The sequence below is a fragment of the Phaenicophaeus curvirostris genome, chromosome 16 (assembly GCF_032191515.1).
Source record: "Phaenicophaeus curvirostris isolate KB17595 chromosome 16, BPBGC_Pcur_1.0, whole genome shotgun sequence".
NCBI lineage: Eukaryota > Metazoa > Chordata > Aves > Cuculiformes > Cuculidae > Phaenicophaeus > Phaenicophaeus curvirostris.
Window position 1 is genome coordinate 7440155 of NC_091407.1, and position 27962 is coordinate 7468116.

Consider the following 27962-nt stretch of genomic DNA (forward strand, 5'->3'; position numbering starts at 1 on the left):
TCAGCTTTCTGCAGCGTTATCTCGCGCTGTTTGAATACGACTGATTGTCTGAACTACAAAGGGGCCCGGCGCTAATGCGAAGCCATCCCTATTGGCACTAGACCTAGATTAATGACTCTGCATGCATTGCCTTGGCTCTAAACTGGATTTCCCCAAAGCAGAGCTGCTGTCTGCGCTCAGTACCGCTGCCTCTAGCCGGGCTGCGAGTGTTCAGCTGGCGAGAGCCGCGGATCTGGGAGCACCTCCAAGTGGAAAGGCTGTTAAATAGGGGTGCACAGGTATGAAGGTACCTGTCATCGCCAGCCATCTGCTGCTAATTACCCAGCCTTGCTTCTTGCAATTATTTGTTTTGCTTTTATTCGCCAGAGGGGGGATTAGGTGGAATCCAGCAGCTTTTTGGGGTCGGTTGTGCTCCTAGGACAGGCGTCTCCCAGCACGTTGCTGCTCAGGGCTTCACCCCCATCCCCACATCAGACCCTTCTGCTCCACCTCCTCTCCCTCGAACGCTTCCTCCCTATCCCCATCCCATGAACTCTCTGATCTTCCCCTCTCCCTGCCCGCTCAGGCCCCAGCAGAGGCTCTTCCTGACGTTACTCCCACAACAACCACTTCCTTCCCGTCCCGGCAGCCTCCGGCTCCACAACCGTCCCCGCCTGCTCCTGGCCAGCCCTGTCCTCTTGCTGTCTGCCCGAGACCCCTGTCCCTGGTCAGCCCTGTTCCCTTGCTGCCTCTCCCAAGACCCCCTTCTGCTTCTCCGCTTCCAGCCACCGCTATTGATTTGATAAAAGGGTTATCTCAACACAGAGGCTCTTTCTGCGTGGCGTGAAACCCACAGCTGGGAGGTGACTCATAGCCCCGCTCCTGCCATCAAAGTTCTCTCCTGGTGTCCACAGCATCCGTGAGGTTTTGGGGTTAGAAAGCCACCATGTGGCACATGTTTTAGCCAACCCACAGGGGCCACCTTCCCAAAATGAATCATCCCACCCAACCCTGCCATGCTTTGGCCTTGTTGGCAGGGAGGAAGGGTCTGGCCATGGCAACCACCTGCTTGTGGTGGGAAGGCAGCAGGGCAGGAGCTGATGAAGAAGCTGGCTAGATGCGTAGTGGGGTGATGAGAATGCTGCAGCATCTTCCTTGGAGTCTTCCTCAGTGTCTTCCTCCCAGTCGACATCTTTTCTGGCAGGAGAAGGCACACAGCCATGGCAGGAGCAGCAGCACCAACCCTTGGCCATGCGATGGCCCTGTAGCGGATGGGGTGGAAAAGATGCTTTTTCTTTTCTAGTTGGGGGTTGGAACTAGATGATCTTTAAGGTCCCTTCCAACCTAAACTATTCTATGGTTCTATGAAAAGCTGCCCTAAGCGCTGCCCTAAGCGCAGCCCTGTGGTGATGGCACCAAGGCATCCCCTGAGCGTTGTGGCGCTGCCCGTGCCCTGACCTGACACCAACAACCCGAGACCTCGCTGTGCTGGTGGGCACGGCCACCCGCAGCGCCGTTCCCTCGAGGGGACCGAGCACCCCAAGATGTGGCATCACTGTGCAAAACAGGAGGGTTACAGAGAGAGACGCTGCGAAGCTGTGGTGTTGGTGGAGTGCGTCCGCCCGGAGGGAGCTCAGCCCAACCTCGTCTGCGGGTGAAACACCCTCGCGCCGAACCTGAGCCCGAGCGAAACCTTTTTTTAGTGCTCCCCTATTTGCCAAGCGTACTTCCTTTCTTTTGATTCTTACCACCTACATACAGTCTGACTGCAACGGCAAAAAAAAAAAAAAAAAAGGGGAAAAAAAAAGAATTGCAACATTCAGTAGAAGGCTTTTCTGTCTAATGACGTTAAATTTATTAACCAAAACTCCAGCTGCACCAGGCTGGGATCTAATAATATTCAGGCTATGGAGACATCAAGTAGAAAGAAGCTTAAAGCCCTTTTTATTTCACAGTAAAACTGTCAGTAAATAACTGGATTGTCTTGAGACTGAGAAAATGGGGATTTATCTTCCTGAACATGAAAAGTGTGCTTATTTTTTTTATCGGCTTCAAAAAGCCCCAGCAACCTTGATTTTCCTTCCACACCGTTCTCAGCAGCTCTGCCAAGCCCCAAAACCACACAAATCAAGAGACAGGCTCTAAAGATATTTTTAATTAAATTAATTCCTTTTCCTTCCTTCCCCATTTCTCCCGTGTCCCCTCCTCCATCCTCTCTTTCTCTCTCCCTGTGTCCCCAGCTAATGACTTCTAAGCACTGTGACATTTCAGCACTGGCTGTCACTAACACCACACCTCCGTGCTGGTTATAAATTGGGCACAGAGACATAAAATTCCCTGCAGAAGGTCCCCGTTTGATGATATTCTCTGAGGTAAATCTCCAATAGCTCCCTGTTTTCTTTAATAACGCTAATAGGCATAGATTAATTAAACTGTTATATTACTTCCTTCTTTCTACCAGCACCAGTTAGAAATCTTATTACCTGCTCCTCTCCGCTTGCCTTTTCCCCAAGGTGGTTCTATTCCAACCAGTTACCAAGGTTTCTCAGAGCCTGTAGCACAAGGTGAAACGGCAGACATCGTCTCCGCGTGGCCGGATCCTGCCCCCAGCCCTTGGCTCCGAAACCCCACCGACCTCCGCAGAGTCCGGGCGGGCGTAAGCGGGGTCAGGATTAAGCCCGGTTTGTCTGAAGAGGTTCTGTCTTGAAAGCAACAGCGGGGCTATTGTTGAGGCTGGATGCCCCCTCTAAAAGGGACCACAGCTGTAGGAAAGGGAATTGTATACATCCATCAACTCCTCCAGGGCCCCAGGATGTATTAGTTAAGATTGCGGGATAGCATGTCTCGGCTCCACTGAAGGGGTCCTTTGAATGACATGTTGGATATACTGTTGCACATCTGGCCGCTCTATTATTGAATTGCTCTACGGTTGCATTTTCCAGACCGCGGGAATGTGTCGGTCCTTGGGGCGGGGGGGATGAAGGGGACGGTATGTGGGAAAATTAGAGGGATGCATCCCGCGGGGTGGGGTGGGTTTGGATGGAGCCGTGTGGTGGAGGCGGGGAGGGAAGAAGAGGAGGGGGGAGCGAGGCAATGCTTTCACACAAAATGCCGTGTTGCCATTTGAAATCCACTCCAGAGCTTCCTGCTCTAATTAAATTTGTCACCATCGTTACTATAATGCCTGCCATTCCTCCGGTGCTTTTTGTTCTCAGGGATCCCGAAACACCACAGAGGCGAGGGCAGAATATCCGGGCCCTCTGTGTTTCCTCTGTGGGAGCCTTTTCTGAGCAGAAACGGATAAATGCAGTTGTTGGAGCTGGTTTGGGGCAGGAGAGGAGCCTCTTCTGGGTTGGGGGCACCTGAGCGAGGCACACTGAGGACAGGGGATCTGGGAAGCCCTTGTCTCCTTGGACCACTGATTTGCAGGAGCCTCTTTGCATCAAAGAGCTGCTCTTGGGCTCTCATAGAATCATAGAATCATCAGGTTGGAAGAGACCCACCGGATCATCGAGTCCAACCATTCCATCAATCACTAAACCATGTCCTTCAGCGCCTTGTCCACCTGTCCCTTAAACCCCTTCAGGGAAGGTGAATCAACCACCTCCCTGGGCAGCCTGTTCCAGTGCCCAGTGACTTTTTCTGTGAAAAATTTTTTCCTAATGTTCAGCCTGAACCTCCCCTGGTGGAGCTTGAGGCCATTCCCTCTCGTCCTGTCCCCTGTCACCTGGGAGAAGAGCCCAGCTCCCTCCTCTCCACAACCTCCTTTCAGGTAGTTGTAGAGAGCAATGAGGTCTCCCCTCAGCCTCCTCTTCTCCAGGCTAAACCCCCCCAGCTCTCTCAGCTGTTCCTCACAAGGCCTGTTCTCCAGCCCCTTCCCCAGCTTTGTCACTCTCTCTTGGCTCGTTCCACTCTTGGCCCCTCTGGACCCCCATGGGAGCCCAGCATCCCCGCAGCCGCTGCTGTCCCTCCGCTCTTGGCACCTCATGCGACCCACCAGCCACCGCCAGCCTGCCATGGGGCAGGAGGAATTCGCTAATTACTCGCGACTCTTAATATGGCCCCTGAACGCTGTCAGAGTGGCGTGAAGGGCTCAGAGCAGGAGAGACAACCTGCTCCATCGTGTCTCCCGTGTCAGCTTGCAATGAACTGAATGCAAAAAGGCTGTCTGAGCTGCAAACAGCAGAGCCCTTGGAAATTTAAAGGTGCAGAGCACAGAAAACAAAGGCGAGGCGGTCACGCTGCTGAATATTCATCCCAGCGTCTGATCCTGCCAGGAGCGAAGCCCACACAGCTCCCGTGAAAGCTGATGGGAGGGAACCTTGGCTTGAACCTCATCTTGGGCTCCAGCCCAAATCTGAGGGGGGAGGGCAAATTAGTCCTTAATGCACATATATCTTAGACTAAAACCTGATAAGGGAACTCTCCTATGTTAATTTACCTGAGTTATTTACTATACTGATTGCTGAAGGTACTCTGATTAGCGCATGAAATATTTCTATACCTTCGGTCTGATTAACCCATATCTGCAAAATAAATATTTGTCTCATTATAGTTATGCGATCGTGCAATCAAAGACCCGATCATAATGGGAAAGAGAGAGAATATCCGTGTGGAAAAGGCAGGGAATGGCGACACAGAATGAGTGGGTTGGAGGGCAGGAAGATGAAAATCAGAGGCATGGCTGGAGGGAGAGGTTTTAGTGGTCACAACCTCTGGCTGGAGGGATTGGAATGCCAAGGAGGGCAGGATTCTCCTCTCATTTCACCAGTGCTAATTGGGACTAATTCCATTTGACTCAGCAGCGTTGCACCAGCCCCAGCGAGAGGAGGGTCAGACCTTGGGAATCACAGGGGTGAGTCCCGGCAGGCTCCCAGCCTCCAGTTTTTCTGAAACAGAAGCAGGGAGTTCCCGGCAGCGCGGTGCGTGTGCCAGTCTCCCAGACGAGCTCTTAAAATAGCCCAGCGCACCAGGCTGTGGCACCGGGGGAGAGCGCAGAGGATGATGTGTTCAGGCTTTCTGGCCCAGATCTGGGGAGAGGGGGGGTTGGCGGCTCCCTGCCCAAGGCGAAGGTGGCTTAAGGTGCAGTTTTGGAAGGTGGGCAGTTGGCATCCCATGCCCAGGTGCTCAGGAGCAAAGGAGGTGGCAGCCGGTGATGCCAGCCCTGCCAGGCGTGCTGGACATCCTCCCTCAGCGAGGAGAGCTGTAAGTCATCTGGAGGAGAGGATCCCCCCTCTGCCATTACAGGGCTGTTTTGCATATGCTCCGTTAGGAAAAGAGAGGAGTTTTATTGCGGCTGTACAGAAGAGCTAAGTCAAGAGGGTGCTTTATGGCTCGCGGATCCCGGCGTAGAGAGGAAAGCGTCCCAGATGCAGTATATAGTAAGCCTGGCAGTGTTGTATAGCACTGCTGCATCACAGAGTGGCTGCGAGCACGACTCTGCAAAAGAGCTGAAGTCATTTTTCTTCTAAGGGCAGGGGGTAGTGGGGAGGAAATATGAAGGCAGCCCTGTTGCTAAGGAAATCTGCTCTTTGTATGGTCGTACATTTAGGTAATGCTAATGAAAGGCCATATAGTAGCGAGGTGCAGATGTCAGCACTGTGCACTCCTGGATATTTGATTAGCATTTCTTTGACTTTGCCTCGTCTAACAGAAATACCGGAGTACATGGATATTAGGAAAATAAAATCGTCTTTCTCCTCTGCCAACAGCGCATGTTACGCAGAGAAAGGAAAAGCCTTACCCAAATCAGACACTCCATAATGAATATGTGTTTCCCTCCACCCCCCTACCCCCCCCCCGCCACATACACCCTGGAGAGGATGAGAGCAAACATGTGATGAGAACAGAAATAGTCACATCACTTAATGCATTGCTGGACGGTACCCAGCCGGCACAGCGATGAACCTGGCGTAAGACCCGATAGCAGCAAACCAGCATAGCATCCTATTTAATGGCTGGTGGCCCACAGATGTTTTAAACCTCGAGCTGCATCTCTCAGAGCTTTCTCTTTCGACTTGAGCGTCAGCGGGCTGTTTTTGGAAGCAAAGGCTGCAGATGCTCTATCCAGGGACCCGGCGCATCCGCGGATTAGTTGGTGCGTGCGTACGTGCGTGGTGTCCAAGCCCAGATCCGGTGATCTGGCTTATCAAGCAGGAGAGGACTCATGCTGCTGCTACAGAGCGCCGTGTCCTGCTCTTGAGCATCGCTGGAAGAATGAGTCAGCCGTTTTCCTTCGCGTGGGGGTCGAGTGGATGCCCCTGTCTGAGTGTCACTAATAAAAGCACCCAGAAATGTAACTGCTCTGTGCTTGCATGTCGTGCTTGCGACTGTCTTAAAGACCAGCTGCTCTGCGTGAGACTTCCAGAGAGCGAGAGCGCTTGAATGAAGCCCTTATATCTCTCTCGTTTTCCTTTGCCTTTTTTTACTTCTGCCACACAGTGCAACGTGGGCTCTTTTCCTCCTCGCCTTTTGCTCTTGCTCCCTGGGGCAACCCGCTGTGTCTCAGAGGCGTGAGGAACGAATCCTCCTGGGAATCCTCCAGCTCCTGCAAGGAACGCTCCCTCGGGGCAGGGGCTAAATCCAGCAGCAGGGCCCCGAGGTGACAGAGATGTCCCTGCAGCGACGCAGAGCATCTCTCAATGACAGCAGTGCCTGGATGGAGGTTTGCACCATGGCAGCAAGCTGGGGACGCCTCCCTCCCTGCCCACCCTGCCAGCACCCGCCCCTCCCTCGCGCCGTTGTGCAACATCCCAAGGGCAATTACAGCAGTGCTTACGTGGAGGAGTGATATTGGGAAAGTATTTAGTCATTTTTAACTGTTCCACTGGCGGCTCCCCTCCCTTAAGGTGGTTCCTATTTCTTCTTCTCCCTCTCCCAGTATGTCTTGGCAACTCCTTGCGGCAGCCCCTCACCCAACGACCCTTCTTGGAGCATCCTTGGGTATCGAGGGCTCCTCTTGGTGAGAGGGAGCCATGCTTCCATGCCGGAGCCACATTCCCATCGGTCAACTCTTTTCTTTTCCTTTCCCCATCCCTCCTGTGCTTACTACACTGATTCTGTGCCTTGACAGCGATGAGAAGGATGGATTTGAAAGCAAAACTAAGAGGCAGGACAATGCAGAGCTTCTCCAGCCCTCAGAGGCTTCTGGACGCTTCTCTGTCTCCATCCCCAGAGTGATTTTCCCTGGGCCCAGTGTAAACAAGGCAATCCGTTACGGCAGTTTGAGCGTTACTCCACAAACACACTGTCGGCCCCTGCCCCCACCGCAGGCTCTCCCCACTCCTTCTCTTCCTGGCACCGTATGGCGAGCTCTGGGGTGGCGTGGGGGTTATCGGGCACCCATCTGCACACAGAAGTAACCTCCAAGCATCAGCAGGACAGGAAGAGCCCAGCGGGAACTGGAGTTGTGTCTGTGACAGCCCCGTCGCCGTGCAGCACAGCTCAGCCCGGTTCAGAAAGGCAAGATTGAGGAGCGTTCAGGGAAGTTTACAGACGCTGATGTGCTCCCAGGGAGGGATTTGGAAGAGTTCAGGTATTGTTTACCCTGGAAGATGGTGAAATGGAGAGGCCGTGGTAAAAGAAGATGAGCTCACGTGCGCACAAAAACAACACTGAGAAGTCAGACACTGAGCACCTAAGAAATCTCACTGTTAAAGGCACCTGAGCGGCTTATGTCCGGCAGAGTGGTGTGTGTTCGTTAGGGTATGGTCTTAATTCTGTGGTCACAAGCTATTTCTTCCACAGGGGCTCTGCCTCACATAGATGGAACTCGATTAAAAGCAGCTCAGTGTCCAGTTTATGGCTGTCCGGCTGCTATTCAGTGCACAACCATCATGCAAGGCGTGTTTGGAAGACAAAATTGTTCCTCCTGGACTATCCTAAAGTGCGAAACGCTAAGTCTGCTCTCCCCTCTTGCTTTCCCTCTGTCCCTTCCACCTCCATGCTGCTTGATGGTTGCAGGAACCCCCAGCAATAACTCTTTTAGGGAAGGCTGGCTTTACCCTGGGACCCTGGAGCTGGAGGGAATTACACTTAGCAGCTCCAGGAGGGCTGATGCAAGTGCAGCCCACATGCTTCACACTGCCAGCATTTGATTTTTCCATCTGTTTTTTGTTTTGGTTCAGTTAAAGGCAGAGAGGAGAGGTGGATTTTGGTGTGAACCTCCTGTCTGTCTGCATGGGGTGTGTGGGACAAAGGCAGCTTAGCATGGAAAGCCCCAGAAGAACCCACGAGTGGGCTGGGGGACTCAGCAGACATCGCGTCTTCTGAAGCTGCCAGAGAAACACACGTTTAAGAGAAGCAGCCTTGCAGCCTGCTGTATGTATTCACCGTCTGAAAGCCAAGCCAGCAAGAGCCTGGAGGGGACAGATGGAGGAATTAAGGACATCTCAGCTGGGCAGTAGGACCAAGGGATGCGTGGCAGGGAGCTGGCTCCCATACCTGAACCACTTTAGAGACAGGGCTGGGAGTTCTCACAGCTTTTCTTAGCAAGAGAGCCCTCCACCGGAATAATGTGTTGTGGACATAAAAGGAGATCTGGAGAGGGGATATTTTCGCCCTGGAAGCTGCTAAGGAACTTGCATTTAGCTGCTAGCAATCTGTTTCAAACTGGGTTTCTGTCCCAGGAAAGAGAACACAGAACACTCTTGCTGTGCTGATCGGCTGTAAATTCTTTCCTGGCTTTGCTGGGGAAAAACAATGCGCTCTCAGTGGAAACCTCCCAGAAATCCAGGACATGGGTATTTTATATGTCAGCCCTTTATCACTTGGGAGAGGGCAGCTGAGGAGACCAGTCAAGTAGATCCCCAGCTTTTTATTTGCTGACAAGTCAGTGGAGTGTCTGGTGAAGGACAGAGATGCTGCCTCCCTCCCTGAGCTGGGCAGGTCACGGTGACACACGCGTGACCGTGGGAGAGAGGCCGAGAAACCGCTCCTGAGAGAAGAGGTTCGAGGGGGATGTGTGTAGCAGAGCTGAAAACGCAAAAGCCATGTTGAAGCTTTGCATTTAGATGCCTGCAGCAGCAAACTGGGGAGCTTTCCGCAAGGACTGATAGATTTCCCGCCTCACAGCATTTGCTTAAAAAGTATTCATAAATATACCCGCCACTACTAACCATCCTTTTCTGCTGGGAATTGCCATTAGCAGCTAAATTCAGCGTTTTACATATAAAAAGCGCTGAGACTTAATTCTATGCAATGCTTTCTTCAAAGACCTCGTACAAGAGACAACTCCAAGCTGGATTTCAGCTGAGTTACAGCGAAGTGTTGGGAAGCAGGGGACTGCGACGCTGCTTGCTGTACAATTGCAGCACGTGGGAGGTGCACGTGGTGTGGTCAAGATGAGAGATCACAAAGGTCAGGGTTGCGCTCCCTAAAATGGACCTGTCAGACCCACAAGGTGATGCAGATGGAAGGAGCCTCCATCGAGCCTCCCTTGGAGGCCAAAAATGGACAAGTTTTCCCAGATGCGGCAAGAAGCCCATCCCCGGTGCTAATTATCCCGTTGCAAATCCCTGCTGCAGCATGGAGAGCTGTGTGAGATGTTCAGCAGCATCTGAACATGGAGGGAGAGTTCTGTCCCCTTGGCCGCTTTCTCAGCTTTGGACTTTCCCAGCTGAGGTTGCTCCCATGCCAAAATGAGCCTGGAATGAAGGTCCGTGTGGAGTTTGTGTTTTGGAAGGGAGATGTGGTCTCGTGCTTCGGTCTGTGGAGGAGTTTCCAAACATGGGGAGTTGGGATGGGGTTTCAGCGGAAGCCGATCCTCCCGTTTCTCCCTTCTCTGAGCATATTTCCTCTTCCGAAGCGGCACATGACAGGCAGGGCAGCAGCCAAAGGTGGCCAGAGGGGACCCAGCCAAGTGCTCCAGAGGGTTCCCTGTGTTCCCAGTGCATCTAGAGCAGGAGCAGGGATGGCAGGAGCAGGATGGAGGGGGAGCAGGCAGCGGGCACAGGGCTGCGGTGCTGAGCGGGCGGCACAAAGCGCTGTCAGAACAGCAGGGGCTCGCGCTGGCTGCGAATGGAGATGGAAAGGGCTGGAGAGGAAAGAACACGACACAGCTGGTCCCCTTCTGCTTTGATCTCTAAAGCAGAGGGGTGTTGGCCACCGAGCAGGAGGAGGGAAAAGGAGGGTGACTCCTACAAATCTGGGAGTTTCCATCAAGATGCAGTTACCTGAGGACGGGAAGGAGGAGGGAACTTCCCTACAAATGACGTGGGGGTGAGGGAGCTGGAAGAAAGGGTCCCACTTGTATAGAAATTGCCAGCCCGCTTAGGATCACAAAGCTGTTTGCTTTGGAGCCAGCGGGTTGGTTATTTGCTGTGAGCTGCTGGTTCTGTGCAGAGCAGAAGGTGGTTTGTGTGCTTGTTGCTTCAGGGCAAAAAAAAGATAAATAAAAGGAAGAGCTTATTTTCTTGGAGGACGGTGGAGATGTCTTTGGAGGAGAAGAGAGATCTTCCTGCTGCTGGGTGAGGGAGTAGGCTGAGGGGGATAATCAAACCCATGTAGCTGAGGGAGAAGTCAAGCGTGCCCCAGGATCGTTTCTCAGAGGCTCTGGCCACGGGAGCCTGAGGTTTTGCCTTTGCCAACACAGGGAGATTTGTACTGGGGAGAGGGTTCTGGTTTTGCATCCTTTCCCCTGACAAGCCAAGAGAGATGCCCTGTGATGCCCAGGAGGGTACGAGAAAGACGGGTGGACGCGGCAAGCGCCTCATCTGCACCAAAGCAAGCTCAAACTTTCTCTCACTGCTCCCTCCATAAGCCCTTGGGGGATTCCAGCTCACAGAATCCTTATAAGCAGCGTAGGACCAGCTCTAATTTTTATCCTGGAGGCAAAAATCACTGGAAATAATGCTTCATCACTCTGAAGGTCCTGACACCACCCTTAACCACCACATCACGAACCTCCTGTCGCAATTGTGATCTGCGTATGTGTCAAATCTTGCCTCGCAGATAAAAGCTGCTCCACAGGCACCTTTTGTACTAAAATACGGAGCCTTTAAAATGTGAAAGAAACAACAAAATGTAGGACGCCACACAAAGCTGACCCACTGGGGACTTGGGGGGGGGGGGCGCGGACTGCGAGAAGGAGGGCTTGACACACAAAAATTGTTTTGTTAACAAAGCATCATTGTTCCACTCTGAATCGGTTTGACTGGAGTGGTAGAAACACCCCATCTGGAGACAGATGGAGAGTTTTCTGGCTAAAGAGACGGCGGGAGGAGGGACGGCTGACAACCCAGCAGATAGCATTGTCTGCTGCTACCTTGGCAATGGAGAGGAGAAAGGGCGGGTGGCAGATTAGGCGTCCCCTTCGCAACCCGCCCGTCATGCTGGCTCCTTCTGCGCCCTGGGCCCCGCGCCTGGCGGGAGGCGTGCGCCCACGGCGGCTCACACGCCGGGGTAATCCTCCCTCTCTTGCAGGGCTCGTTGGGTGCTCGCAGGGCCTGGGGAGGTGTCTGAGGAGGCTGCGAGCCAGTGTGTCCCCCCTCCAGGGTGGTACCGTACCGCTTGGGTGATGTGCCAGGGCTTTGTGTGAGCGGAACTGGGGGAGTGAAGTGGAAGCAGCGTCGCGCTGGAGGCTTGCTCCTGCTCTCACGGCTCTTTTGCCACTAACTTCCAAGAGAGAGGGGTTTGGGCTGTTGGAAGAATGGTCAGAGTTGCAGAGAATAACACTGGTGATAGCAGCAAGAGTTACGGCAACACCAAAACACCCAGGGATGGGATGTGCACAGGTTGCTCGGGTGACCCGACAGGTCTGCAGGACACCTGAGGACTTCAAATTGCCCCGGCCACCTCGCTGAGGGTGGGAATGAGTGAGGGAAAATCTGTGCTTGAACGTCTGGGGCCTCTTAGCTACAACACACGCTGAAGGGGAGATGGTTTATGGCAGCAGGCTCTGCTGGCACGATGTCTGCTCTGCTCCCCCAGAGCTCACCAACAGCCCCTTCTCTCTTTGAGGCCTTCTGTGCCCGGTGGGAAACTCCAGGGTGGGTTTTGCTCCTGCTAGAGCTTTGAAGGATCATATCCTGCCCACCCTAGCTGAATTCCTGATTACTTGCTAATTGCTTGACACACTCTACTTGCAATGCAAGAGACAGGCTCACGTCATCCTCTGTGGTTTGCCAGGGGAGAGTGTGAACCTCTTTTTGACTTGCCTTCAAATAGATGAAAAAAAAAAGTAGAGCTCAATATGATTAATGTGAAAACTTCAGCTTGGTTTTCTGCCTTGGTATCTGGGTCTTGGTCATCTCAGCATCCCCATGCCTTGTTTTTCGAGGGTTGGGTGCGTGTGGGGGCATCTGGGAGCTGACGGTGTGGGCTGTGATGGCCTGGGTGCTCCTCTGCAAGGTCTATCTATAATCCACAGCCGCTGGAGACATTTTGGGTTTGTGCAGCAGTCACGGAAGGATTCAGGTGGTTGCCTCGAGGCACCGCTGAGATAATACCTCAAGGGCTCCTATTCAAACCCACTGGGGCCTTTACATTTGCATGGTGGAAATCTATTCAGATGCACCATGGCTTTTCACTGAGCCCAGAGGAGCAGGCCAGCTCATCTCACCCCACTCTGCTGTGGACAGGCGGTCACCCATGGAGAGGGGATGAGGGGACCAGCGCAGCTTAAACACAGCCCTGTGCTAAAATGCGAGCAATAAATTAAAAGGAGGATTTGGTTTTTGAGTGCCAGGGCTGCAGATACAAGCAGTGTGGTGGTGGTGGTGAGGGATGTCCTGCTGATGCCCTGGTGTCCCAAGACCCAACTAGCTTGTGTCCATGGGCTTGTGGAGGTGGATGCAACATTGGCTTCCCTGCCTGGCTCACCTGCTTTACCTCCCACATCACCTACTGTCTGGTCTGAGCGGTGCTGAGCTTGCTTGGGGAGGCACAGCACAGGGAGGAACATGAGGATGGCAGGGAGGTCTGTGTTGCATCGTGCTGTTCCGTGCATGAGGTTCCAAAGTGTTTGTGTCCACCATGGTGCCCCAAGTTACTTTGAGATGAAGCGTGGCCCCGGGGAGAAGAAGTGGTGGGGGTTGCTGAACACAACTGAACACGCAGGATGGCGTAAAAGAGGCTGGATGTTTTGCCTGAGCTCTTCTGCAAGGTGATGTGATTGTCCGAGAGGGAAGGCACCTGGACTTTGGAGGAATAGAATGCTTGGACAACCAGTCCCTGCTTTTGCAATTGTTTGCCTTCCCTAGGCTGCTGGGAACACCATTCCCACAACCTGCCCTCAAAAAGCATCATTTTGCTATCTCTGGTTTTGGCTCTGTGGGTTGGGACTGCACAAGATGCTCCACACTGGCATGAGAGAGGAGGTGATTCAGGGCGGGCTCGCCTCGCGCCGACTGCTGTCACAACGCAGCACTCTTGACGTGGCTTTTCGATGCACAGACCTCACCAGCGGCTGCTCGCTGCCCTGGAAGGAGGAGACAGGGGAATGCTGGTGATGCAGCAAAGCGTCCATGAGCGAGGGATCTAACACATGCACGAGGGCAGGTCAGGGTGCTGTTCGCTTTGCCCCACGGCTTGGGAAGCAAAGCGCTTTCCTGGGGACTCGTGTGCCATCCACCCTACCTCCCACGTTGCTCCATCCTCGGATCCCCATCCTGGTCATCCTGGCGTGTCACTGGGCACGTGGTGTGAAATCTTTCACCTTGCTTTCCCCTGTGTGGGAAGGGGAGAAAAATCAGCGCGAGGGCTTTCCCGGGGAGGATGAATTCACCTTGCTGAGAGGCAAGAGAGTCGCTGGGTAAGAGGTGCTGTAATAAGCGCCGAGTGGTTTAATCTGCAGCGACTTCGTTGTCGCTAATCACTGGTGTAAAAGCTCTCGGGGAGGTCGGGTGCTTTCGGGTGGCGTTTGCGCAGAGGCAGCAGCAGCCGGGTCGCTCCTCTCTCTTGCAAACCAAACGCCTCCTGCGCTGGGCTCTGTGAATCAGCATTTCTGCAGTCGAAATGAGACAGCGGGGAAAGACAGGAGGCTGTCGGGGCGCAGAGAGCCTGGAGGGGAGGAAGGTGGGGGGACCTCGTTAATAAGGGGCAGCCTGTGAGTTGGAGGTGGTCTCGTACAGCGGATCTGCAATCTGCTCCCGCTCGGATTTTTTTGCTAATTACTGCCGTAGACCCCTCGTGTGCGGCAGCAAGGTAAACAAGCACCGTGAGCAATGCCTCCCCCTTCTTGCTCATCCCCTCCCAACCGCCAGCAACGGGGGAATGTGACGAGCTGGCACGGGGAGAAGGCATGAAAGCGATGTGATCCGCTGCGGCTCCTGAGCCGAGAACCTGGGAAGATCCAGTTACAGCAACGGGGTTAGAACAAAAGAGATTTGCCTCCGGGATCAATTCCTCTCCATTTTCCGGGCTGTGCACGTGCGTGTGCGTGCACGCGCGTAACAGTCTCTGTCTCTGGCGGTTAGTGCCGCCGGCTCTGCGGCACGAGCAGCCCGGGGCTCAGCCAAACACCAGCTGGGCCCTTCTCCAAAGAGCTCCAGTGCTCTAAAATGCTTCTTTTTCCCAAAACAGGGAGAGTAGGGTGATCCCTTGGGAACAGCCTAGAAATAGCAAGGCCAGGCCAGGCCAGGCTTTGCAATGCTTGAAAACCAGAAGCAAAGCCAGGCGGTTGCCGGAGCGGCTGAGAGAGCTAGGGGTGTTCAGCCTGGAGAAGAGGAGGCTGAGGGGAGACCTCATTGCTCTCTACAACTACCTGAAAGGAGGTTGTGGAGAGGAGGGAGCTGGGCTCTTCTCCCAAGGGACAGGGGACAGGACAATGGCCTCAAGCTCCGCCAGGGGATGTTCAGGCTCAACATAAGGAAAAAATTTTTCATGGAAAGGGTCATTGGGCACTGGAACAGGCTGCCCAGGGAGGTGGTTGAGTCACTTTCCCTGGAGGGGTTTAAGGGATGGGTGGATGAGGTGCTGAAGGACATGGTTTAGTGTTTGATAGGAATGGTTGGACTCAGTGATCCGGTGGGTCTCTTCCAACCCGGTGATTCTATGATTCTATGATTCTCCAGCCTGTCCTCTGCCAAGGGTCGACGAATGCGGGATCTGGACTGATCATGCTCGCCAAGGGGTTTTGTGGTGACACCGTCTCTCCTCTGTCACAAGACTCTCCTGAGGGCAAAACCCAAACCCCTTAAAAGCCTCTTCTGCGACATAACGGCTGTGCCAACACCGCGTTAACCCAGATACCTTTAACCCAGAGCTGTGGCTGAGCTTCAGGCACAGCAAGCATTTCAAACAGACCAGGACTGGCTCGAGGAATCGGCAGAACCTCACAGCCTGGGATGCTTATTGCTCATTTTGGGGAAAAATGGGTTTATTTGTTCAGGTTTGGGTTTTTTTTGGCATATTACCTTCTCCCAAATGCTGCTGAGGATGAGCCATAGAGAGCGCAGATGTGCATCCCGAGCATACTGCAACAAGGTTCCTGATTTAAGGGCTGTGATTAACCTCTTTCCGACAGTTGCTAACCAGGTGCACAATTGTAACAGGAAGAGCAGAAAGCTTGGTGAAAACAGCCAGTTTTCTCCTGTCACCTGGAAATGCACACGGATGCCATTTTCCGCCTGGAAATCAGACAGAGAATGGGTTTAGGATTTATGAAGGGTGCAGGGACACCCCGTTTGTATCAGCACTGCCCTGTAGCTGCTCTCTGGAGCCCGTCTTCTCCTTTCTGGCTTGGGATCCTGCAAGCAAGGCATCAATGCGGTGTGAATCCAGTTTAAGGTGTGCTGGTGTGTGGGGTGATGGGCTGTGGAGCGCACCCCACTCAGGGCTGTGCATGCAGGGGTGCTGACGAGAAACGAGGCAGAAAATCAGTCTGGATTTCTTGCCCTTTGTCTTGTGAGTCTGAGCTGGAAGAGCACCATCCCTTGTGCAAAAAAAAGCCGTGGCGTCTCCCAGGCATTCCTATGTGGGATCCATGTGGGAGCCAAGACCTGCACATGTGGATTTGACCAGTCTAGGTTTCCATAGGACTTTACTCTTTGGAAAGCCAAGTATTGGGAAGAGAAAAGTGGTTTTCCATGGTTGGACATGAAAAGAGGGAGCCATCGCAGCTCGTGTTTTGCAGACATTAAACCAAGAGCTGCCAAACTTGCTTATTTTCGAGAGCTCTGGCACCTGTGGGACTCAGGGCTCCTCTGCCCAGGATGGGCACTGGCCTCCAGGTCTGGTTTTCGTGTGTAACACTCACCAGTGCTGCATCTTACCCCAAATACCACTCTGGCATCGTGGTTGGTTTTAAATGGACTTCAAGGCTGCCTACTCGCCCGCCAAGCCCTGCAGTGCATGTGTGTGCATGGGCATCTGCACCTCATTTTTTGGAGATGCCAAAGGGGCCGGACTCTTAGTTGTGTTTTAGCCATGGTTTTAGGACCCCTGTGTTATACTTCCTCCCTTTTCCATCTCCCCATCTCTTAAACACAGCCAGATCCCTGCGTTTTCCCCCCAAGGAGGAGGCTGCTGGCTGTATTTCACGCTGGGGCATCCCCAGGCAGAGAGCAGTGGTCGTTCTCCTGCAAACACTTTGCAGAGTCAAGAGCTGGTCTGTTCCTGGGGGGAATGGCAGGAGGGAGCGGGACGGGGGACTGGGAAAGAGGGGAAACCCCAATGCGGGCGAGTAAACGGGCTTGGGGAATGCGAGGAGACAGAGAAATTTATTAAAAACAATTAATAGCTGCTTCAAACCAAGGATTTAAACTGAAACCAAAGCCTTAGGGAGGGAGGAAATGAAGTGGCTTACGATTGTTATTTTATTGCTTAATATTTTTTTTTAAATATGATATGTTAAATGCAGGCGTTCTCACCGAGCAGGAGAGGGAGGGAATGGGAGACATGCCGGGAAAAGCGAGTGGGATCTAGGTTTTGCATCGTTCGCTGAATTACTGGCAGGTCTTTTGTAACATCTGTTAAAAATAAAACAAACATTCGTTTCCATTTCTTGCTGCCTGAGATGGCTCCTGCGAAAAAATTTCAACCTGTCCAGGAATTTGTCTTGAAAGTTGCCCTCCCTCTCCTCACGCCTCCTCTTCTCCAGGGGAGATTTCCTTCCTGGACTTCCCAGGGGCTCCATTAGCCCCACATTAAAGCCTTTTTACTTCGCTCTAAAACTCTCCATCGAAGTAAAAGGAATTCTAATAAACCGCTGGGAAGACTCTGCTATTCACTCTTTCCATGGAAACACGGCGCTGCCTTGGAGCAGAGCTCCTCTCGACGGAGCCTGGGTCACGGCAGGAGGAGACCAAGGAGGGATGGAGAGATGGTTTCCATTATAAGAGACCTTTTGAGAGAAATAATCACTGCTCTCCCACCAAGGAAGCCTTCGAGACAGCAGGGGCTTCGGCACGCTGTGGGAGCAGGGCCGGCCGCAGAGGGGGTGGTGGTGTGAAGTGGTGATGCGCCCAGCTCCGAGAAACTCATTAAAACATCTGATTAGCGGAAATGAAGGCACCCGGGACCGATTCCTCTCTCTTGATGGGAGGAATGAGTCCAGGAGGGTGGATGGACCTGGTGCTGCGGGCGGAGGATGCACAGGGGGCTTTGGGGTTGGGGACGTGGGGTGCGACGAGGGGCCAGGGTCATGGGAGGACATCAGTGGCTCCTCGCTGGGGCTGTGCTGTACCAGCTGAGCATCATGCCAAGTAAATTCATTTTCCAAGACCATAGAAAGCCTGTTTGCTCTGGGATGGGGGATTCTGGCTGTGCCCTGGGTCCCAGGCAGGAGCCAGTCAGAGGAGGTCAGTGCGATGGTGCCCCAACCTGATGTGACCGCGATATAATTAATTCCAAGCCTCCTCGCAGGCACAGTCATCCTGAGTGTTGCCGCTCCGACACCATGCTGGAAGATGAAGGATTTAATTTTTTTTAAGTGTGAGGAAGCTCGTTAGAAATGCCCTGAAGGGCAAAATTAGGAAATGAAAATCCATTGGATCTGCTCAGAGATGGTGCATGTAGCTTGATGAGTGTTTGAGCAGGGCAACCTTCTCCATGTAAGGAGCCCCCAGTGCAAGGTGTGTGGTACTGGGGGTGAGGTATCACCCTGGCCAGGGGATGAGAGAGATCCATTAGGGTCATCGGGAATGGGGCTGGAGGAAACTCAGCCAGCAAGAGGGACGAAAGGAAGCGGAATGAGAAGGGAGGCACCTCAGAGCATCCTGCATAGGTACCAGGGAGGCCTTGGGGACCCCATGTCAGTAGAGCACGGCAGGGCTGGTCGGAAGGGGAGACTGGAGGAGAAAAGCTCATTTTTCTCAGCACAGAGAAAGAAGCCTTATCTTTGTAGGTCGCGAGACGGTGACAGAGCCAGAGCGCCTTTGCTTTAGCAGCTCCAGAAATGACATTGCAATGAGTCATTATTTTTTAGCCCCCTGGGGCAGGTGTTGGGGGGGGTTGCTTCCAGGGAAGCCTCCAACTTTGATCAGCAAGGTGAGCCCTGCTCTCATGGCATGGAGGATGGGAAGAGACTTTTCAATGCTGGTCGTGATGGGTTTGAGGTTCCTCAGGGTGAGATGTGCTCTGTAGAGACAGCTGATGAATGCGAGGGGCACGGGGCTGTATCCACAGCCATGGTGGGAGGCTTCGTGCCATGCACAGGGATGCTCTGGGGCCGGATCTCACCGAGACCATGGAAACTTTCCCATCCTCACAACTGCACAGCAGCAGTATCTGTGAGCTTGGAGGTTTTAATGAGTAAAGTTAATTGCTGTGGTAGGAGATGGTCTCCCACCCAGCTGGCGCTTGGGCTGAGACAGGCACAGCCTTGTCAGGGAGATGGAGGTGATGTGGGTGCCAGCATCTCAGAAGTGCTGAGAAGTCATGAAATCAGCCTTTGTGAACCTGTAAATCACAGAACTATGAAGCTGCCAGAAAAAATCACAGCGTCTGAAAAACAAAGCGTTTGGTGGTGATTTAATTTGCATGTGGGGCTCTCGGAGGCTTGTGGTTTCACCCTTTCTCCCTGCCACGGTGAGGTCAGGGTTTAAGGAGGGCAGGGCTGAGGTTCACCTGAAATCACAGGACTCCTCGAGGTGGGGATTTCAAACGTGCCAGAGCCAGAAAACAACCTGGATGGACCAGATTGCTGAATTTATGGGATTGTAGTGTAAAAAGAACAAATCCTCTAGTTTTTTTCTCAGTCCCAGAGGAGAAGCTGGGAGTGATGCCTGTGAGATATGTCCCACCTTGGCTTTATAGGGCAGCAGTCACAGCCTGTGGTGCCAAATGGTGGAGGAGCCCTTCCTTGTGAAGGGCAGGGGGAAGCAGTGGTTATAGGGGATAAATACCAAGTCCCGGGAGAGCCGTGAGGTCCTGGCTCAGTTTACCATCCTGCAGAGAGGCACGTGTGAAGGCAGAGATGGCCATGAGCGTGCTGTGGTGTATTGGCTATAAATAGCCAGGCTGGGGCTGGGGCTGAAGCTGGGGATGAGGATGGGGAGAAAGGGGATGGGGGAGACGATAACAAGCAGTGCTTTGGCAGATGTTGGGTCCCCTTATGAGGTTTGCCCTGTTTGCTGCTTGATGCCTGCTATCTCAAGTAATTAACAGGGAAAAGAGAGGGCCTGGTTATCCATCCTTCAAGAGCAAGGGGTTGAATTGAAAGGGAGCACCTTGGAAGTGGATCAAATAGCTCTCCAGCCCCCCGCGTACGGCTCGGAAACTTGCTGCCGTGCTGCGTTATCAAGGTGAACAGCTTTAGTTCAATTAAAGAGAGGCTCAGAGCGCAGTCGTGGGAGGAGGCGAGGCTGGGCGTTTGCACCCTTTGGGCAGGAGCCAGTGCGCACGGAGCTGCACGGCAGCGACCCCGGCCAGCCCGCGTGGGCACCGCTGGCGGCAGGACGCGGGCACCCCGGTGTGCCAGGGCCACCCAAGCCCTCCTGGCCAGCAGCACTATGCTTCCCTGTGCCAGGGGACCAGCTCCTCCTCATCACCTCTGTGCCGGATTTGATTTACCCTTTGGAAACAGCGGTGTGTGGGAAGGATTGCTCTTTGTTACCGTCTCCTTTCCCCTCCTCTCTTAAAATATGCCCCCTAAAGCAATTGCACGCAGCAAAGAGCTGCTGTCGGCTCCCCGTGTACCTAAATCCCTGCAGATGCATGGCGCTGGGAGCCTGTGTGCCTGTATTTTTCCTGTCGATCCCTGCCTGGGCTGCAGCTGGCTACAGCACACAGAAAGCTGCAGGTGTGATTTGTTCATTTGCCTCCAGTCCCCCCCCGCGCTGCCTCCCGCTTGCTTTCCTTCCCCGCTGCTGCTGCGCGAGCCCACCTAGCTCATCCCACCCAGCTCATCGCGGCGGCGAGACCCGCATCCCACCCTGTGTTGACTCCAGCATCTCCCCAGTGGAGGGCTGGGAGCGTTGGGGCTGGTGTATGTGCGTGTGTGCGAGGATGGGAGGGGGGGTTAATCTGATCCTACGAGGCTAGAAGAGGAAAAAAAAAAATCAAAACTATAAAGAAGGCAGCAGCCTCCTCCTTTTCCCTCTCCCCCGCTCCAGAGGATTAAGCCTACAAAAAAAAAAAAAAAAAAAAAGGAAAAAAAAATGTCTGCAGCTTTCTGTTGACCCTGCATGATGGCATTTTTGCGCTCTGTGTGCTGCCTCTGCTGATTGCTATTCCTGGCACAAACACACACACACGCACACACACGCAGCCCCAGCACGGCTCATACGGGCACAGCGAGCCCACTCCAATCCCCCCCACTCCCCCCAGAACCCCAAAAAACCCCTAAACCATCCCCAAACGGGTGCCGGGCATCGCTGGTGTTTGCGGGGTGAGCCGCCAGCACCCGCTGCCACTCGCCCTCTCCTCCACCCTTCTTCTCACCTCGTCCCCAGCTCCAGCGAGCACTTTCTGCCGGAGCCGCCCGCAGCCAGAGCCCTCCACCACTCCTACCGCTGGCATTACATTTTCAGGCTGGATGCTATAGGGCCGTTTCTAATTACCTTATATCCCCTAGTGGTCTATGAATAATGGTTAGTGAAGGAGCTCAGAAGGGCTGCTGAGAAGGGAAGCAAAAAAAAAAAAAGAAAAAGGGAGAATTGTGCTATTTCTCACATTTTTTTTTCTAAGGATCTAATCTGGCTACTGTGCTCGGGAAGAGGAGGAGAGCGAGCCAGCGGGAGAGAGAGGAGAGAGCGAGGACCAGCGCAGGTATTGTTCCAAGCTACATCTTTGTGCCTTTTTTTTTTTTTAAATCCCCTTTTTTGCTGTCTTTTTTTTTTTTTCTTTTATTGAAGCCGCAGCAGAATTGGAGAGGGGGGAAGTGTGTGCAGAAGGAGCTTTTTCCCGATTTATTTTGCTCTTGTGCAACTTGTGTGCCGCTGCGATTGAATGGATGCACGGTGCCGGCATCGCGGAGTTTGGGGGGGGTTGTACGTACGTGTGTGTGTGTGTGTGTGTGTGTCCGTGTGTCCTGTTTGCAGCAGCAGAGGAGGAGGGATGGGTGTTTTGCTTTTCTGGAAGTAATAAAGAAATTTGCAACCGGTCCAAAAATCCTCCTGACTTGCCGATTGATGGATGTCTGAACAAAGATACAGCTGAGACTTGGAATATTTGTGTGGGGAAGGGATGGATTCATTTTGCTTGTCCTGCCTCCTACTTTTGCAAAGTTAAAATAATAACAGGCACGGGAGTGCGAAAGCCTCTGCAGGGGGAAATCATCCAGGGGAGGCTTATTTGATTGAAGAGTTATCGATGTGCATGGGTTTATACTTATAAAAGTTGCGGCGGTGCCGCGGTCGGGCGCCTGGCTATCCCTGCCGTTGTCTGCACGTGAGAACGCTGACTTGATGGATTTTCTTTCTTTTATTCGGTGGCTGGCGGGGCAGGGAAAGAAAAAAAAATGAATCTAGCAGATAACCCAAGGAACCGTGGGGTTTGCACATCTGGCTGTGCCTTTGGAAAACCTCGCGGTGGGACTTTCACCTCCTGCTCCCTTGCTCCCATCGCAGATTTTGCCCCCAAATCCTCCGTTGACATTAATAAACAAACAAACCAGGGAATAACGGAGGAGCCTGGCGAAGGGGGGGGGAGCGTGTGCTTTTGTTTTAAGTAACGAAACGGCGATGATTGAAAACATATGAATAGGATGCAATGCAGAGCGGGTGTGCTACGGGGAGGGGGGAGAGCTGGAAAACTGCTTATACGACAGAAGCGGAGCTTGAATGAGTGTGGTGAGATGAAAGGCAAGGGGTTCGTCCCTCGTAGGGCTGCCGTGGGGGGGCCATTCCCAAAGGCAGAGGAATGGTCTTGGGGTGGGGAAAGTCGCTAGGGAAAAAGAAAACCTGAGTGAAGTGATTATATCCCATCCAACTTTGCCGGCTGTGGCGTTATTGGAGCTAATTGTAGTCAAAAATAATAAAACTGAAGGGAAAACACGCCTGTGCGTGGAGGGAGGGGATGTGTGGGGAGAAGAAGTGAGTCCTGAAACCCTCTCAGCCCCCCGAAATCATCGCCGAGGTGGGTGATATCGTGGTGATACCCAAACGTGGCCAGATTGTGTTTATTTGGGCAGAAATAAAAATCCCCGGGGAGGGCTGTAATCCCCGGGGAATGACCGAAACCACGCTGGTGCTGCCCTTCGCTGCCTGCCCTTCGCTGCCTGCCCTGCCTGGCCTTGCTTTTGTGTTTGTTTGCTTGCAAAGAGGGGGAGAAGGGAGCCAGGGGGGGCCACGAAGGCGGGGAGAAGCCGTGAGGGCGGAGAGCCGATTTAAATTGGACTTAATGGATTCCCAGGGCAGCTCTTTTAGATGAAAGTCAAAATAAGAGCCAAAGTGAATCTCAGCAGACCTGTCTGTTGCATTAGAGATGCAGCCTTCCTCTCCCTCCCTCCCTTTTTTCTTTAAAAGAGAGGGGGAAAAAAAGTGTTATCCGTACAGAAGACGGCGTGGAGTTTCTCGTTCCTATAATGAGAGCTCTAATTGAAGAACTTGCAGCCTCTTGGGAGAGTCTTTAGTGATCGCGGCTTTTGTTATTCATGCTGCGCTCTGTTTTCTTGGCGTTTTGGGGGGGCTGATGAGATTCTGGCTACGCCGAGGTTGGGGTGCAATGCTGTGTCCCCCCACGCTGGGCTGCCAGCAGGTTGAGACCCCAGGTTCCCCCCAGGAGGGCTGCATGGCTCCTGGTGACTGTGCCGTGCTGGACGAGGAGAATCGCGGATGAAATGCCTGGAACTGGCGTGGTGGGGTGCTACAATCTGGTTGTGGGTGGCTCTCATCCTCGCAGGAACCCCCTGGGTGATGGGACAGATCTTGCCTGGCGTGAGACAACAGTGAGGGTGCAAAGCAGAGCTGTAGTCGCGGGAAACCCCACGTGGGGTGCACAGAGGGCACAGCGCAGCCCCGCTGTCACTGTCACAGGAGCCTGGGGTGGCTCTTTGCAGCTGGAGTGTCACCTGGAGGGCACAGGTGTCGTGCCAAAGCCACACGGACCCTCTGCCCGCCCAGGGTGTGGAGTGGGATACAGCCACCGAGCCAGCAGGACCTGTGCTGGGCAGCAGAGGGGACGTTCCCCCTTTTCCTGCCGTTTCCCTTGCCCAGCGATTCACGACAGGGACAGCCAGGGAGACTGGGAGATGGGTCTTCCCCCACAGGAGTCCTGTCACCCCCACTTCCCTTCCCAGGCTCCCTTGGGTGGCCGGTGGCTCTGTGACCACAGGGAAGTGGTGGCTGTCCCCAAGCCCTGCGTCTCCACATGGTCCCGAGCTGGTTTGGTGCAGCCAAAAGCTCCTGGAGGGCAGGTCCTTGTTGTCCCCCTACCCCTCCTCCACCCCTGGACACCTTTTGCAACTATACTTGAGCTCTGCATGGATGAAAACAAGAGCCATGAGCCCTGGGGATGCTCTCAGTGGTATTTGCGGGCTGTGGGGCCGAGTCTGGCCTGGGAAGAAGATGTGCAGACAGGATGAGGCTCCACCAGCCCGTCAGCTTAGCGCGGAGGCAAAGCAGTTAACCTGGACATCTGATCTCCCCGAGAATTGTGTATTGACCCTGACAGCGATGCATCAGGAGCGACAGACTCTCCATCATCGATCCCTCTCCTCCTATCACCAGGTGTCGACACCGATGGTTGTGGAGCCAGCTTTAATTTCAGGCCTCTGGCTCCGGCACGTAACACTTAGCTGCGGTCCCAAGGTGCAGCCAGGCTTTGCAAACACCTCTGCGGGCAGGTTGCCATCCCTGTTCTGTGATAAAGATGGCATTTGCCAGCAGTGGTTGGATGAGCCAGGGATGGGGCTAATGGAGGACCCAGGAGCCCTGGCTCCCAGGGCCATCAGGCAGGTTGGCCTCCTGAGGTGGCATCTCAGCCTTCAGTGGAAGACCCAGTGGGGTACCTGGAGCTCCTGCTTTGCCAGTCATTGGTAGGAAAACCCTCTGGTCTGATCCTCCGTGCTGTTAGCGCCAAGCAGCAGAGGATGCACCCGGGCTGGAGAGTCCTTGTCCTTCTGCAGCCTTTGCCAGGTGACCTCATCTACCTCTTGCCCTCCTTGTCTCTGAAATGACCATGGCCAGATCTGATGGGCACACAATCGTGTGCGTGTGTGCCACCCACAGAGACCTGGTGAGGAGGGTGATGTTTTTCTCGGGTGCCTCAGTTTTGGGCAGGACGAAGGCACCGGCGGGGGCCGGCTGGCACGCCGCCTCTCCTCCTTCCCAGCATCTTGAGATTTCCAAGACGCACGCAATCAGGCTGAGGCAGAAAAAAGCTGCTTGTGGTTCAAGAGCATCTCCTCAACGGAGGAGAAGGAGAAGGCTTCATTGCTTCCTTTCTTTTGGAGCTAGCTGAGCTCCCTTTGCCAGTGCAGGGGCTCTTTCTGCTCCCCCCTGCAAGGGAACGTTAAAAGCCAGGGGCAGCGGATATCTTGACACCCCGTCAATCCAAGCCTTTTACAGCAGCAGTCTCTGAAGGCAGGCACTCTGCTGCACAGAAGAAAACAAGTGAGAAGACGGGGGGGGAGGCGAGAGCAAGCCGTTGCAGCCGACAATCGATAATTGTAGTGTCAGTCACTGCCTAGGAAGTTCCCGCAGCCCCACTGTCGCTGGCAGGAGAGGAGAAGGGGAGGGCAAGAGCTGGGCTCTGCCCCACACAGCATCAGGCACAGGGCAAGGAGCAATCGCGGAGGGCGAGAGCCCAGCCCTGAGCAGGAGCCTCCCGCTGCATTACTCACCACTTGATGTAGCTTGAACCTTTCAACTCCCTCCCCTTGGGGATGGAGCAGGCTGGGCAGAAGGTGTCGATGGAAACCGCTCTGCTTTCTTACATTTGTGGATTTTTTTTTCCCCCCTTTCCTTCTTTTTCTTCCTTCCCCACCTCGCTCTGTGTGCATTTTGGGCTCTCATATTCTCCAAAAAATAGAAAAGAAACCTAAAAAAAATCCCAGCCCCGCTCCCCCTCGTGTGTCTCCATCTTAGCAAAAGCCGAGGCAAGAGATCAAGGAATTCTGCCTTTTGTGCGGCTTTCAAGACCAAAGATGCGTCGGTTGAAAGGGGAGGCTCAGAGTACCAGGCACACACAAGTGTTAAAGGAGAGGCTTCCCTTTTGTCTCCAAGGCGATCAGCCGGCAAAGGGATCCACAAATTAATTAAAAATTGCTCTGTCTTGATTGAGTTATTCCTGCTCGCATCCCACCTGCCTATCAAAAGACTGGGAATGGCAGGAGGAGATTCCTATTTCTTTCCCAAACAGCTCAGATGTACCGTGGGCCATCTCGCTCACCTTTTATCCCAGGCAGCAAAGGAAATAAAAAAGGAAGGGCTGGCGTAGTATCCAAAGAGATCTCTCCCGGAGGATGCGTCCCTCTCCTGCGCTAACAAATGCTGCGGTATTTGGACGATTCGGAAGAAAAATGAACAGATTTACATGTGAGGCATGGGCCAAATTGTGGTTGTAACTCCATGAAGTTGATGGAGATCCATCGGAGATTAATTTGGCCCAAGGTCTGGCACTTGCTCTGCAGGGAACAGCCTGGATCTCTGCCTTGGTTGAAACAAGAGGTATTCAAATGGATTTGTTGTGGCTGCACTATGCCCAAGTGGTAGAGCTGAGCAAAACTCCCAACTGGTTGTATCTCTTGTGCCAAAGCACCATAAATATGCATTGGTCTGACAAGTCGTGCACAATCTCTACCACATTTACCACCAGGAACATGTTAAGAGGGTAGATTTGTACATTGGGGCTGTGCAGCAGTCTGTGTGCTTTGCTAAGGAGGCTTGAACTCCATCCCAGCATCCTGATGTGGGGGATCTTTTCTCTCCTCCTTTTCACAGGATTCCCAGCCAAACCGAGTGCCGGGACCAAGCTCAGCCTGAGCCCAAGGGAGAACCCAGCTCCCTGTTGCTGACTGGGCTCGTGCCTGTACAGGGCTCGGTCTCTGTTCTGGTTTGGGGGAGCATCATCAGTCAGTGTCTCGGAGCTGGATTCAGGGGGCTGGTTTGCTGCTTTGCAGTCAGACCTTGCTTCCTCCGCTTTATTGTCATCTCCGCTCTTAGTCACCGCTCGATGCCTCACCAGGGGACACCGCTCCTGCTGCATTTATGGCAGCCACTAAAATTGGCGCTCGGCGCTTGTGCTCCTGTGTGGGGAGGGACACTGAGCATCAGGGAGGCTCTGCCCAGCTCCATTATGGTCCTCGATGTCATGTGGGGCGTGCGGAGGAGCTGCAGGGCAGGTCACCAGATGGGTCCCCTGTGCTGGGAATGGACCTCTGGCTCTGCTGAGTCCCTTCCAGCTTGTTCTGGGAGGGGACACAGGAGCAGTGTTGGAAAGGAGCGGCACTGGCCACATTCTCAGGTGGAGACGTCCAGCACATAAATGAAAATGAGATGCTCAATAAAGTAGGAAAGAATAATTAAAAATGTTCACGGCTGCTGGCTCGCAAAGGCATGGACACTCAACGAACCAGCGAGGCACGGCTGTCCCCCCCGACACCGCGTCCTTCAGCTTGGCTGTCGCTGGGTAAACCCCCGCACTACCTCGTCCTGTAATAGCGTGTCCTTCACCATGCCTGTCGCCGTATGATCTATAGAACAGGGCTGGCCTGTTTGTACCGCTGCCTTTCACCAGGCTGGGGAGTGGATTCTCTGGAGGAGTCTCTAGTCCTATCATAGCATGTCCTTCACCGTGACTGCTGCTGCGTGAGAGGCACGGCGACGCGGGGCTCTAATACCTTGTAATTCACTGTGACTGCTGTGGCAGGACCTGCACCACGCTGCGCTGCAGCAGCCCTTCAGACACTTTGGCTTTTGCATTTGCTGCCTGGCTTTGGAGCAAGGGCTGGGTGGGAGGGAACGTGTGGTGGGGAGACCTTGGAGATGCCCTGGGCTCGGAGCCTGCTTCTGGATGGGTGTGGGAAGGATGTTGAGCATCCTTGGGGCACAGTCCCATCCTGCCTTCTGGGTGGTTTGCAGGGTGAAGTCCCTGTGGGGAGGGCTTGCTGGGGGCCAGACCCTGCCTGGGCAGAGGAGGAATCCCCATCTCAGACCGCATGGGTGAGAAATGGCCCTTAGGTGTGAGAAAAACGACCTTCCTTGGGGTGGTTCTCGAGCAGCGCTATAAATGTCAGAAGCCCAGTGCGCACAAAGGAGAAGGAGACATTTAGCTACCGAGCGTGTTTGTTCCAGGAGCTGATTTGCTTTGAAGACTTAACGGGTTCTCCAATGCTTCCCTCTTTGCTGGTTAACCCCGTTTCTTTGCCAGTTGAATAGAAAGGCATCTGCCGATAAAGCCCTTCTGGAGGCTCCACCATGGACATTTGCTATGCTGTTATCTACTCGAAGCACTCCCATGTGGAAGTGCCACACTGGACATCTCTCCTTTTTCTACCAATCCAGTTTAGCTCCTCTGTTGCCAGGAGGCAGCTGTACACATGAGCTTTTGCTGCCAGAATAAAGCGAGGGCCCCACAAGGTGCAAGAGTTTGCCAGCGAGGTGATGGAGATCCAGTCTCCAGGTGATGGAGATTCCCAGTGCTTGCAGCTTCCTCCTCTGTGT

At 53.7% G+C, this 27962-nt stretch overlaps 1 protein-coding gene across 2 annotated transcripts in view; it reads left to right on the top strand.

The window, feature by feature from the left end:
- Nucleotides 1-27962, top strand: part of RAI1 (retinoic acid induced 1) — a 76403-nt gene that overhangs the window by 15846 nt on the left and 32595 nt on the right. Inside the window, exon 2 of one of the 2 annotated variants that reach the window (XM_069870389.1) lies at nucleotides 21046-21126. The exons of the other annotated variant lie outside the window; for it this stretch is intronic. The gene's annotated coding sequence lies outside the window, so the exon portion shown is untranslated. The remainder of the gene's footprint in view (nucleotides 1-21045; nucleotides 21127-27962) is intronic. 2 annotated transcript variants of the gene reach the window in all.